The 12,825-nt window shown below is 43.0% G+C and overlaps 1 protein-coding gene and 1 pseudogene across 1 annotated transcript in view; one reads left to right on the plus strand and one right to left on the minus strand.

Moving 5' to 3' along the window:
- Ca-alpha1D (Ca[2+]-channel protein alpha[[1]] subunit D) overlaps positions 1 to 12,825 on the minus strand; it is a 6,221,746-nt gene that overhangs the window by 4,082,502 nt on the left and 2,126,419 nt on the right. The gene's annotated exons all lie outside the window — the stretch shown is intronic.
- Positions 11,026 to 12,561, plus strand: LOC137234335 (integrin beta-PS-like; annotated as a pseudogene).

Raw genomic sequence — 12,825 nt, forward strand, 5'->3', positions numbered from 1 at the left:
GTCCCAGTTATCTGTGGACACCTGTTGCGTGGCGAGAATCTGAAGACAATTATTTACTGAGGATTGCAACTTTTGTATATCTTCACTGTTTTCCGTGGTGATCGTTTTTAAGTTCATTAGGGCCCGTATTTGATTATCTACGAGAACTCGTCTGTTCTCGTATCGGGCCTTTAGGGCTTCCCACGCTAAGGCAAAGTTGTCGTCAGTTAAGGGAAATTGATTGACTATTTGAGCTGCCTTTCCTTGGGTTTTGTATCTGAGGTGATACAATTTTTGCGCTTGGGAGAGTTTGGGATGGTTAATATAAACGGCTGTGAACATGTCACGAAATGAGGGCCATTTTTCATAACCACCATAAAATATTTCGGTATCGCAGGGAGGGATTTTTAGCGAAATACCGGAGTTGTCAGATGGAGCTGGTGTGACGGTAGGGGGAGCGGGGGCATTTGCTTGTTTAAGCAAGTGAAGCTGGTCTTCTATCTGGGCTTTTGTGTCTTCGTATGCTATGAGACAGGACCTGTATATGCTATTAGCAGATGTTGGAAAATCTTCGGGCAGGTCCTGATCTGGGGTTTCGACAATCTTATCGAAGACTGTTTGGACTCTATTCCAAAATTTGTCTATATTGGCGTTTTTTATTTTGAGTGAGGACTCCGTGTTGTCTTGGAGCGACGTCGACCTAAACCGAGCACAATATTCCAAAAAATTGTCCGTTTCGGATGTAAATTTTTTGGGGGCAGACGAGATTTTAAATTTTTTAACTCCTTGAGTTTTGGAGCCACCTTTTTTGGTTTCATCGTCACTCATTTTTAAGCTTTGTTTTATGTCGCTTAGAGTTGAGAATTAACAAAAAATTTAACTTCAGAGAGAAAACTTTTTTTTTTTTTTTTTGAAGAGAGAGTATTTGCTTTTAACTATGTGAGGGAGTTACGTTTAAATATTCACGTTAAATAGCAAGAGAGAATACTTTTCAAAACCAAAAAAAGTTTTTTAGTTAAATTTATTTGAGGGGTTTGAGTATGTGTAAAACCTAATAGGGAGAGGGGGACAAATTTCCGAAGTAAAGAGGTTTTAATTAATTTGAAATTTGAGGGTATGACGAGACAAAGTTGACCACTGTGCCGCGGTGCACTGTATTTAATATGTATATATGCGTGAGGGTTAAATATACGTGGGAAAAATACAAATATATATATATGTAAATATGGGTAATTATTTTTTAAGATTTTCACTATCGATATTTTTGTGGACTGTATAAATGGGGATACAGAGTGAAATACTAAATTACTCGGGAAAATTTTTTAGCTTTACACAAGAGATATATTTTTCAAACGCTAGTGTACGCACTGAACCACTCTTGTACCACTGTATGAGATTTTGTTTCACCGCTTATGTCGCTTTCTTGTATACGCAAATGAGGAAACCGAGAAAATTTGCTTGCGTTTTTTTTTTTTTTTTTTTTTTTTTTAATTCAATGGGGATAAATCAAAAGTTAGCAGAGGTTGTGCAATATATTTAATTAACGACAAGAGATATTTTAATTTAAAATGAGGAAATTTTAAATTATTAAGAGATTTGTCGCATTAAAATATAAGGGGTGCTTTTAGCAAGTGTGCCCACTGTAGCTAACTACTGAGTTTTTCTTATTTTGCTTTGCACATATACCGTACTGAGTTTTGCAATATGGGGTTATTGCTATATGTATATAAAGACGTAGACCTCATACTTGGCGGAGACATATATCCCCAAATCATATTAAGTGGTCTTAACAAAAACGTGCTTAACACACTTCTGGCCCAAGAGACAGTGTTCGGTTGGATACTAACCGGTCGTATCGAAGCACCGAGTCCAACGAAGAACATCATGTCATTCTATAACGAGGTTGTGTTAGGCAACTAACTGAAAGCTTTCTGCGAGGAAGAAAATGTGCCCAAAAATAAAATGCTTAAATGAAGAAGAAAGGTATTGTGAACAATTATTTAAAGACACAAAAAAACGTGCTGAGAAGGGAAGATATACAGTTTCACTGCCTTTCAGGCATGATTACCCTGCGAATATTAATTTAGGACCGTCACTGAGGCGCGCATGTTCACAGTTCTTCAGAAATGAGGGGCGATTATTAAAAAACCCAGAGTTAGGGAAAGAGTATGTTCGGGTTTTGTCAGAATACGAAACGCTCGGACATATGAGGAGAATAAAAAACAATATTCCCTCCGATGATTCGGATAATTATTTCCTGCCCCACCACGGCGTTGTAAAGGCGGAAAGTACCACTACCAAAGTGAGCGTCGTCTTCAACGCGTCAAGTCCGACGGCACATGGAAGAAGTCTAAACGACATACTCCACCCAGGTCCAGTTCTCCGAGCAGACCTGCCCATTTTAGTTATTCGTTGGCGACTGTATCGCTTCGTCCGTAATAGCGACATCGGATAGATATATCGACAAATAGGGCGAACGAAAATCACTCCAAATTTCAACGGACTGTCTATCGCACCTCCCCGAACGACCCTATCAGCCTTTATGAGCTAAAGACTGTTACCTTTGGAGTGAACTGCTCTCCATATCTTGCGATAAGAACATTCCTACAACTGGCGGAAGATGTAGCAAATTCACACCCTACAGCGACTAGCATACTGAGAGAATGCATGTATGTAGACAACGTGCTAGCGGGTGGACACACAATCAAATCCACCATTAAAGCGAGAGATGAAATTCGCCAAGTCCTACACTCGACGAGCTTCCCACTACGCAATTGGACATCAAACTCGGAAGCAGTCCTCAAAGACATCCCAAAAGCTGATCGACTAACCGAAGACTTTCTGGCATTCGAAGACACCAGCACCGTGAAGGCCTTGGGCATAAGATGGAATGCGCATTCCGATCTCTTTTATTTTAAAGCGGGACCACTGGAGGATCCAGAAAACTTTACTAAGTGAGAAATATTGTCAGCCATCGCTTTTCGACCCATTAGGGTGGCTCGCGCCAATGGTCATAGAGGCAAAAATATTAATGCAAAATATTTTGTTAGAAGGCAACGGGTAGGACGAGCCTGTCTCACAAACTACATTAGAAAGGTGGAGAAACTTCACCCAACACTATGGCGAAGTAGACAACATACGGATACCGCGGTGGGTAAACTTTTCACCGGAAGACGACATAGAAATCCACGGCTTCTGTGACGTTTCCGAGAAAGCATATGCTGCAGCGGTATACATGCGCGTAAAAACTGACGATCAGGTTTCCATACATATACTTCTAGCCAAAACCAGAGTCGGCCCAGTGAAAACAATCTCGCTACCACGGTTGGAAGTCTGCGGCGCCATGCTTCTCGCAGAAATCGTGGAATCAATATTCAGAAACATTAATTTTGGACCAGCAAAAGTTCACCTTTGGACGGATTCAACCATCGTACTCGCATGGATACGGAAGCCGCCCTGCTCCTGGTCAACTTTCATCGCACACCGAATCCGTAAGATCATCGACATGGTCGGTAGCAAGGACTGGCGCCACGTGGACTCGGAATCTAATCCAGCGGATTTAGGAAGCAGAGGACTACTGACGTCAGATTTGGTCAACAATTCGTTCTGGTGGCAGGGTCCTTCTTGGCTACAAGAAGACAATTTTCACTGGCCAGCACAAGACACCGATTACAACACGTCCGTTGAGGAAAAGAGGGCACAATCTTATGCCACGACAAGGGTAGATCATATATGTAGATATTCTCGACCGATTTTCGAATTTGCCCAGGGCTTTGAAAGTCCTATCCTATGTTAGGAGATTCTGTAAAAGAACGCATCCTAAAAATAAAGCAATGTTCCACGAAATGCCGTGCATAATCTCAGCCGATGAGATTAAGGCAACGACTCAAGCATTAATACGAGTCTGCCAGAAACAATTCTATGGTACAGAATATTTAAAATTGAAAAACAGGGAACCTATTGATCGCAAGGGTGAAATATTACCACTCAACCCATACACCGACAAAGCTGATATTATCAGAACAGGTGGGCGTCTAGGGGCTTCAAAGGACATGTCATGCAACGAGCGTTATCCGGTCGTCTTGCCCTACAATTGCAGGCTGTCTCGCCTTACAGTCATGATGATTGATCATGATTCCCTTCATGGCGAGGACCAACTCATGCTCCGTCTTATCCGAACCCAATATTGGATTCCGAATATCAAGACCATGATCAGAGCCATCATCCACAATTGCAAAACCTGCATTATTCACCGAAAGCAGGCGCAATCCCAACTTATTGGTACCCTTCCCTGCGAACGTACTACTTTTACCCGCGCATTCACCAAATACCGGGATAGACTTTGCGGGGCCTTTCGAAATAAAAAGCTACAGCGGCAGGGGGTGCCGACTGTCCAAAGGCTACGTGTGCCTTTTTACCTGTTTCGCCACCAAGGCAATCCACCTAGAAGCCACTAGTGACCTGAGCACCCCATGTTTATTCGCAGCCTTTTCGCGTTTTATCGCGAGAAGAGGATGTCCGAAAAACATCTACTCCGACAATGGTACAAACTTTTTCGGAGCGTCAAGATCTTTACGATCCGAATTTAAAGCCTTTCTGGCAGAAAGCCGAGACAAAACAGTCTCAAAGTATAACCACCAAGCATTGAGCTGGCATTTTATTCCCGCCGCTGCTCCCCATATAGGCGGCCTTAGGGAAGCGGGTGTGAAGAGCTTCAAAAGCCACTCAAAAAGGTCGCTTCTTTCCATAAATATACCATGGAGGAGTTCCAAACCCTTTTGTGTCGGATCGAGGCATGCCTCAATTCACTGCCTCTCAGCCCGGCATCCAGTGTCCCAACGAAGCTGGATCCACTAACCCCAGAACATTTCCTAACCAGCAGCCATCTTCTAGCTCCGCCAGAACCGGACGTGAACGAAGCCCCCGTCTCCATGTTAAACCGATGGCAGAAGCTCAAAGCCCTCCATCACACCTTCTGCCGGCGATGGAAAACCGAATATATTTCCTAACTTCAAAAACGAGTGAAGTGGAAACATTCGAAACCGAATCTTAAGGTGGATGATCTAGTTGTCATCAAAGAGGACAACTTATCTCCCAACGAATGGAGGCTGGGTAGAGTGGTCAAGGTACACCCCGGCGAAGATAACCGAGTACGTGTAGTTGACCTTCTGACAGAGAAGGGTCAGGTGAAACGACCACTGGTCAAACTGATCCTCCTCCCAACGGAGGAGATGGATTGCGAGAAGGCCAATAGCTCCTCCTAACAATCCCTCCGTTCCTCTCCCTCACTCCCTTCCGAACTCTGCCTTCCTATCGAAAACCAAATCAAACCCAAATCCACTTCGCTCACCCAGAACGAGGACACCAGAAAATATCACACAATCGACTCGCTCCCCCGAGCGAGGACACCATCCCAATTCACTCGTTATACCATAACGAGGATACCAGAAAAGCCTACCGCAGAATGACGAACCGATCTGCCACGGAAAACAGCTGCACTCGTTGGCGTGCAACGAGGCCCATCGCAAGCCTAACGCTGATGAGAAAACTCATCTACCCCAGATATTAGAAGTGTTAAATTATTTATGATTTTAGAAATCCGAATTAAGTCAGTCCGAATATTTAAGAACAGCACTCGACTATTCCAAACTTCGAATGAAAACCTCAAAACTTTCAAATAATTTTAAAAATCTAAGCATGCAGCATCAAAGCTCATTAATTTTGAGTGCAAGGAAATGCATGCATAAATGCTATCCAACTGCATGCAGCGTCGAAACATTGCTTTTTGAATAAATTTAAAAAATATTTTTGGGCGCATATTAAATGAAAACTTGAGTTGGCGATCTCCAAACTAGTTTCTCTTGATGGAAGTTAGGAAGAAAAGGCAGTGATTAATATTAAACTTTCAATAGACTTTATTTCACAAAATATGCAGTACAAAATAACAGAAATAGAGTTTAAAGGAGCAAGCATGCAATTGCTACAATGTTACCTTTAATATATTCAGAGACTCTGCGTCTGGCGGTGATGTTTTACTTGTGGTTAAAAACTTGCGGCTTCAAGACGTTCGAGCGTGCGTAAACTATGGCTGCTTCCTTCCAAGGGACCGAGTTCCATTCCACGCGTTCCGTTTACCCCTCAAAGCTAACAGGCCTTTGGCGGGATAACTTAACGAAACGTCAATTTTTCTTTTAGTATAAGTGCTAACGGCCGTAATAAATAAGGGGTTTTATATTAAATTACATTAGGGTGGCCGGCCCTTTATTTTCCCTTTTGGGTTAGCCTGCTGGCCTAAACATGCCGGTCCCCTTGCGGTACGCAACCTCGCCTTGCCCTGCTGCTAGAGTACACAATATCTAGAGGGAGAAAGATGAGAGATTTGTGGATGGACGGACTGTACGCATGAGTTCAAAAGTATAAAATATTATTTAACACAAAATTCATAATTTAAATTCAAATTCAAAATTAATTCTTTTTTTTTTTGGATATTTATATCTGCGACATTTTAGGCGCGGGATACTCCAGAGAGCACGAATCCGAAGATTGTGCTTTGCGCCAAGAGTGGACCGAATGACGCTGGCAGCACTTGGTTGAGCATGATGTCGGCATATACGTCTGCCCCGAGAATTAGGCGAACTGGCGACGCGACGTAGAAGTTTGGATCGGCGAGACATATGTGCGTGTACACAGTCGCGATTGCTGGATCCAGGCTGCGACTAGGCGCCACGCGGTTTAAATGTGGTGTGACGACGGCATGGGTCGCAATGCGTTTGTTGTCGCCGTACTTCCCCCACAGACACACCACACAGCCTGTCTGGCTACTCACTCGAGTTTCGTCCAGCCGCAGATCCCGGACCAAGTCGGCCGATATGACGGTTGACGGCGAACAAACATCGATTAGCGCTCGAACCAGTTGAAGTCGTCCTCCAGCTTCAATTTTCACTATAGCAGTCGGCGGAATCGATATCATGGGCCGCAGTACCGGTCCAGCGACGGGGTCCAGCCCTGTACGTTGGCGTGCAACGAGGCCCATCGCAAGCCTAACGCTGATGAGAAAACTCATCTACCCCAGATATTAGAAGTGTTAAATTATTTATGATTTTAGAAATCCGAATTAAGTCAGTCCGAATATTTAAGAACAGCACTCGACTATTCCAAACTTCGAATGAAAACCTCAAAACTTTCAAATAATTTTAAAAATCTAAGCATGCAGCATCAAAGCTCATTAATTTTGAGTGCAAGGAAATGCATGCATAAATGCTATCCAACTGCATGCAGCGTCGAAACATTGCTTTTTGAATAAATTTAAAAAATATTTTTGGGCGCATATTAAATGAAAACTTGAGTTGGCGATCTCCAAACTAGTTTCTCTTGATGGAAGTTAGGAAGAAAAGGCAGTGATTAATATTAAACTTTCAATAGACTTTATTTCACAAAATATGCAGTGGAAAATAACAGAAATAGAGTTTAAAGGAGCAAGCATGCAATTGCTACAATGTTACCGTTAATATATTCAGAGACTCTGCGTTCTGGCGGTGATGTTTTACTTGTGGTTAAAAACTTGCGGCTTCAAGACGTTCGAGCGTGCGTAAACTATGGCTGCTTCCTTCCAAGGGACCGAGTTCCATTCCACGCGTTCCGTTTACCCCTCAAAGCTAACAGGCCTTTGGCGGGATAACTTAACGAAACGTCAATTTTTCTTTTAGTATAAGTGCTAACGGCCGTAATAAATAAGCGGTTTTATATTAAATTACATTAGGGTGGCCGGCCCTTTATTTTCCCTTTTGGGTTAGCCTGCTGGCCTAAACATGCCGGTCCCCTTGCGGTACGCAACCTCGCCTTGCCCTGCTGCTAGAGTACACAATATCTAGAGGGAGAAAGATGAGAGATTTGTGGATGGACGGACTGTACGCATGAGTTCAAAAGTATAAAATATTATTTAACACAAAATTCATAATTTAAATTCAAATTCAAAATTAATTCTTTTTTTTTTTGGATATTTATATCTGCGACATTTTAGGCGCGGGATACTCCAGAGAGCACGAATCCGAAGATTGTGCTTTGCGCCAAGAGTGGACCGAATGACGCTGGCAGCACTTGGTTGAGCATGATGTCGGCATATACGTCTGCCCCGAGAATTAGGCGAACTGGCGACGCGACGTAGAAGTTTGGATCGGCGAGACATATGTGCGTGTACACAGTCGCGATTGCTGGATCCAGGCTGCGACTAGGCGCCACGCGGTTTAAATGTGGTGTGACGACGGCATAGGTCGCAATGCGTTTGTTGTCGCCGTACTTCCCCCACAGACACACCACACAGCCTGTCTGGCTACTCACTCGAGTTTCGTCCAGCCGCAGATCCCGGACCAAGTCGGCCGATATGACGGTTGACGGCGAACAAACATCGATTAGCGCTCGAACCAGTTGAAGTCGTCCTCCAGCTTCAATTTTCACTATAGCAGTCGGCGGAATCGATATCATGGGCCGCAGTACCGGTCCAGCGACGGGGTCCAGCCCTGTACGTCCACTGCGGAACGTTAGCGGCATCCTTAGCTGGCGAGTGGCAATGACCCCTCGCGAATAGGCGGCGGTCGACGTAGAGCGAGGCGGGCTAGTCGTGATGGCTTCGTGACGGAGATTTGTGTTGCTGTTGGCCAGCTGGGGGCGTTGTCGTTGTCGGCGGCGACGGTGAGGGGTTCTGGTTGACTATTGGCGCTCATGTTGTAGCAGGGGTCGGAAGAGCCGTGATTCCGATCCGCCTGAGAGTCGGAAGGGCAGTGTTTGGCCCTGCTGGCTGGTTGGGAATAGATGTCCCTCTCCCTGGTTCCTCGGTCGATCTCCTCCGTCTCAATATCGGAGGCGTAGAGTGACAACGCCCCTTCGAGGTGATCGCGTTCTTCCTCCTCTACTAGTACACTCCATGGCTTGTACGGCTCACGTGAGGCTTTTGTTTGCTCATCCGCGTGAAGGGTGGTGTGGTGTTTCTCGCCGCATCGCCGACATCTCCCGTACAATATCTCTCTGCCACAATAATTGCCCAGAAGAGCTTCACGCATCCGTTCCTCAGGCGTCTTTGAACGGTAGACTGGGCATAGACGGATCGGATGCCTAGCCGAACACAAATGGCATGGGACCTTGAAGCAGCTGGCCTTCTTTTAATATGCCTTGTGCTATTGGCCGTATTGGGGGTCATGATGCCTGCAATTATACTCATTAAGTCATATTATATACGTGTCTGTAATGATGATTTTTCAAAAAAAATATCTGGTAGTGGCTGAGTGACGAGATTACCTCAAAATTTTGACTTATAAAATTTTTCAGAACCAGGTATACAAATTTAGAATTTAGGTATACAAATTTCAGAACCAGGTATACAAATTTAGAATTTAGGTATACACAATTTAGAACCATGTATACAGATTTAGAATTTAGGTATACAAAATTTAGAACCAGGTATACAGGTTTAGAATTTAGGTATACAAAATTTAGAAAAAAGGTTCAAGATTTGGGGTTATCTTTGTGTCCCCTAGTGTATTTTAAATTGCAGAAACTTGCTATAAATTGTGGTGATGTTTACCAGAAACCACCCTGGGCTCCCACCAATAAGGTGTAAAACTTTGCTGGATTAATGTGGGGACATTATCACACTAGTGGCTAGATCGGTTATTACCCCTTCCCTTGTATGTGACAATACACTACCCTTTCTCCTCATACGTTCGTAAACGATTTGGTATACTTTTTTAATTGGTATTTCATTGAATAGCAACGTCTTATTTGTTATTAACGACCTACCAGAATATTTGGTACATTTGGCTTTTTGGCCTAAAATGGTGCAGGGTGAGTCAAGTGCTCGTTAATTGCGGCCACGGGTGTTGGGAATTTTGTGTTGAATGAGAAATGTCATAGTGAAAAATTCCACGAGGTTGTACGTTAGAGCGGTAAGTATAGTAATTGATTTGTTATTTCTTATAACTATTAATGAATTTGTCTTTTCTTTTAATTTCAGGTTTTCTGCCGCATACAAATTATATCGGAAGTAATAATATGATAGCCAACCGTATGGTCACAGAAAAACTGTCTGTTAATGCCATCGACGACTGGGTTCCTATCACAAATGCCTCTTAGCAATTGGTAGCGAATCTCAAATAAATAATCTTAAAGCATTACGCGATTTGGCATCTTCGCACTCCGATTTTATAGCAATGTAAGTACAGCGACTAAAACTCAAAAAGTATTGAATTAAGTTCTCAATAAACGTCCACAACCTCAAACATAGATAGCAGCAAGAAATCATCAACAAAACTATAATGTACACAAAATTTTAACAATCCAAAATATAAACGTCTCCTGAAACTAGTACAATCTTTTGCTAGCGAAGACAAATTAACACCAGGCGCCTTGGTATATCGCAGCCTATGTGGAATTTGCATAACATCACTGGGGTCACCGCTATGGTACGATGAAGATTTTTCCGAGCATGTTCTTAAATTTCTTACCATTCTTAGAGGCATAGTGCGCAACGCCGTTTCTATTTGCTTCATTTCCATGCCAATGCATTTGATCGCCAAACTTGATTAGACGCTTGTGCCGAAAATTCGTGATCTGGTGGACCATGCAATTGAATTAGAATCATTTGCTGGCTCAGAGCGAGAAACAAATCCCCAAAGACTACAAAGGTCTTTTACACTTGCACGCTTAATACGGGAACCAAAATTACAGCTTATTAAGTAGTCAAATCATTCCATAGCAATGTATCAACAAAATCCAATAAATTTTTTATCCATTTGCTCCATTAAATTGAAGTGGTGCCCTACTTTACTAGGGGTTTGCTCAGTGTTTACAGGTGGTAGATCATTGTAGAGCCAAGCGATACGTAGGCCATTCTTAGGTGCTTCTTCAATTTCTTGTTCGATGGTTTTCTCCTTTTCCACCTCATGGTGTAATGTTGCCCAATGGAGTGTAGCTTGCCGGATGCAGAATGTATCCGTTTGATGAAAGAAAGTGGTGCGCAACATCAAATGTCCCGCGGAAAATAAATGGACTGAGATGAGTAATAGGTTAATAGGGCAAACTACATATCCCGATGATTATAAACGTTCTGTTGGCGGCTCGTCTGGTGGTGAGGCAGCGCTAATTAGCACTTGTTTTACCGCATTCGGTTTGGGTACTGACATTGGTGGTAGCATACGTATACCTGCTTTGAATGGTGGTCTATTTGGTCATGTCTTTGCTGTCGGAGCCAGTGCGTCAAACAACCGCTATAAAGTATTCGATTTGTCGCAATTTGCTGCTACTACAACAAATATTAATTGATACTTTAGCTGGCTGTGGATAGTTTGGCAACCATATGTTCCCATTTTATGCCGGACACAAAAATTTTCCTACAATCATAATTTGGAATGGGTTGGAAAGCTGGCACGCTTGTTACACCCAAAATCCAACCAAGCGCAAATTCCAAAATTCGATCCCAAATTATATGTAGTTAAGGCAGAATAGTGAATTAAAGTTTAATTATCCATTTACAAATGCTGTGTTCATGTCCCTGTGAACGCCCTGGTGCTATTGGTTATGAGGCACATTCATCCAAATGTAATAATCATGGTACGTTAATGTGTGGCATCTGCGGATTCGATGATATGCACTTCGTTCATAATTGTGAGTGTTCGACTAGCGATGTTCATACAGGCAAAGATAATGATTTGGGCTGCGTTCCGATAATACTACACAAGTGGATTGTACTAATCGTGGCATATGGTGTATGCGAATGTGAGAAACGTCAAATTCCCGAAGAATTATTTGGGGTAAATTCTGTGAATGTGGTAGTTTCTCATGTGAACGTCATAGGAATTCGTTGTGTTCTGGTCCAGAACATGGCACTTGAGAATGTAATCATTGTGTCCGCAAAACAAGTTGGACGGGTTCTGGTTGCGGTTGTCGGGTCTCGAATGACACTTGTATACCACCAAATGGTGATGAAATCTGTTCGGGGAATAGTGAATCGCAACCGGGGGCCGGCATGTGAATGTGGCGTGTGCAAATGCAAAGCCACAGAGGAGGGTAGTTATTCTGGACAATATTGTGAAAAAATTTCCTACTTGCGCGGGGCGCTGCCACGAGCTAAAGAATTGCGAACAATGTCAAATGTAGAAAACAGGCCCATTGAAGGATGATAAAGATTGTGCTGCTAATTGCACTGGCACCTTTGTATCCATGGGTGAGGAGAAAATTATTACTGATGAAGTAAAGGATGAATTTCTTTGTATGTGCTATGATGAAGATGGTTGCAAATTCACATTTAGATATAGTGAAGTGAATGATAAAGTCGAGGTGCATGCACAGAAAGAGCGCGAATGTCCGCCAAAAGTGTTAAAGTTGAGCATTGTTTTGGGTGTGATAGCAGCTGTTGTTTTAGTTGGCCTAGCCATATTATTGCTATGGAATTTATTAACAACTATGCACGATCGTCGTGAATCTGCACGTTTCGAAAAGGAGCGCATGGATGCTAAATGGGGAACGGGCGAAAATCCCATCGACAACCAAGCAACTTCGACTTTCAAAAATCCAATGTATGCGGGCAAATGAAAAACTCAAATGGGAGCTAGTAGCGTTACTGCCGCATATCAAATTTGTTCGAGCAGTTTTGGATTATTCGAATTACGAATTTCTCCCTAGTTGCCATACAATAAGACGTCAAAATCGAGAGCTGCGTATTTCTTAAGAGTAGTAAAAAAAAACATCTGGTTTGGTATTGACTACAATTTTTTCTCCTCGTCTCTGGTAGTGAGTATGTTTATAGTATTCGAAGATACATTTGCAAAGTACTTCTGCAAGCCTTTTTAGGGTCAG

This window comes from Eurosta solidaginis, chromosome X (genome assembly GCF_040869045.1).
Source record: "Eurosta solidaginis isolate ZX-2024a chromosome X, ASM4086904v1, whole genome shotgun sequence".
In the NCBI taxonomy this organism is placed as follows: domain Eukaryota; kingdom Metazoa; phylum Arthropoda; class Insecta; order Diptera; family Tephritidae; genus Eurosta; species Eurosta solidaginis.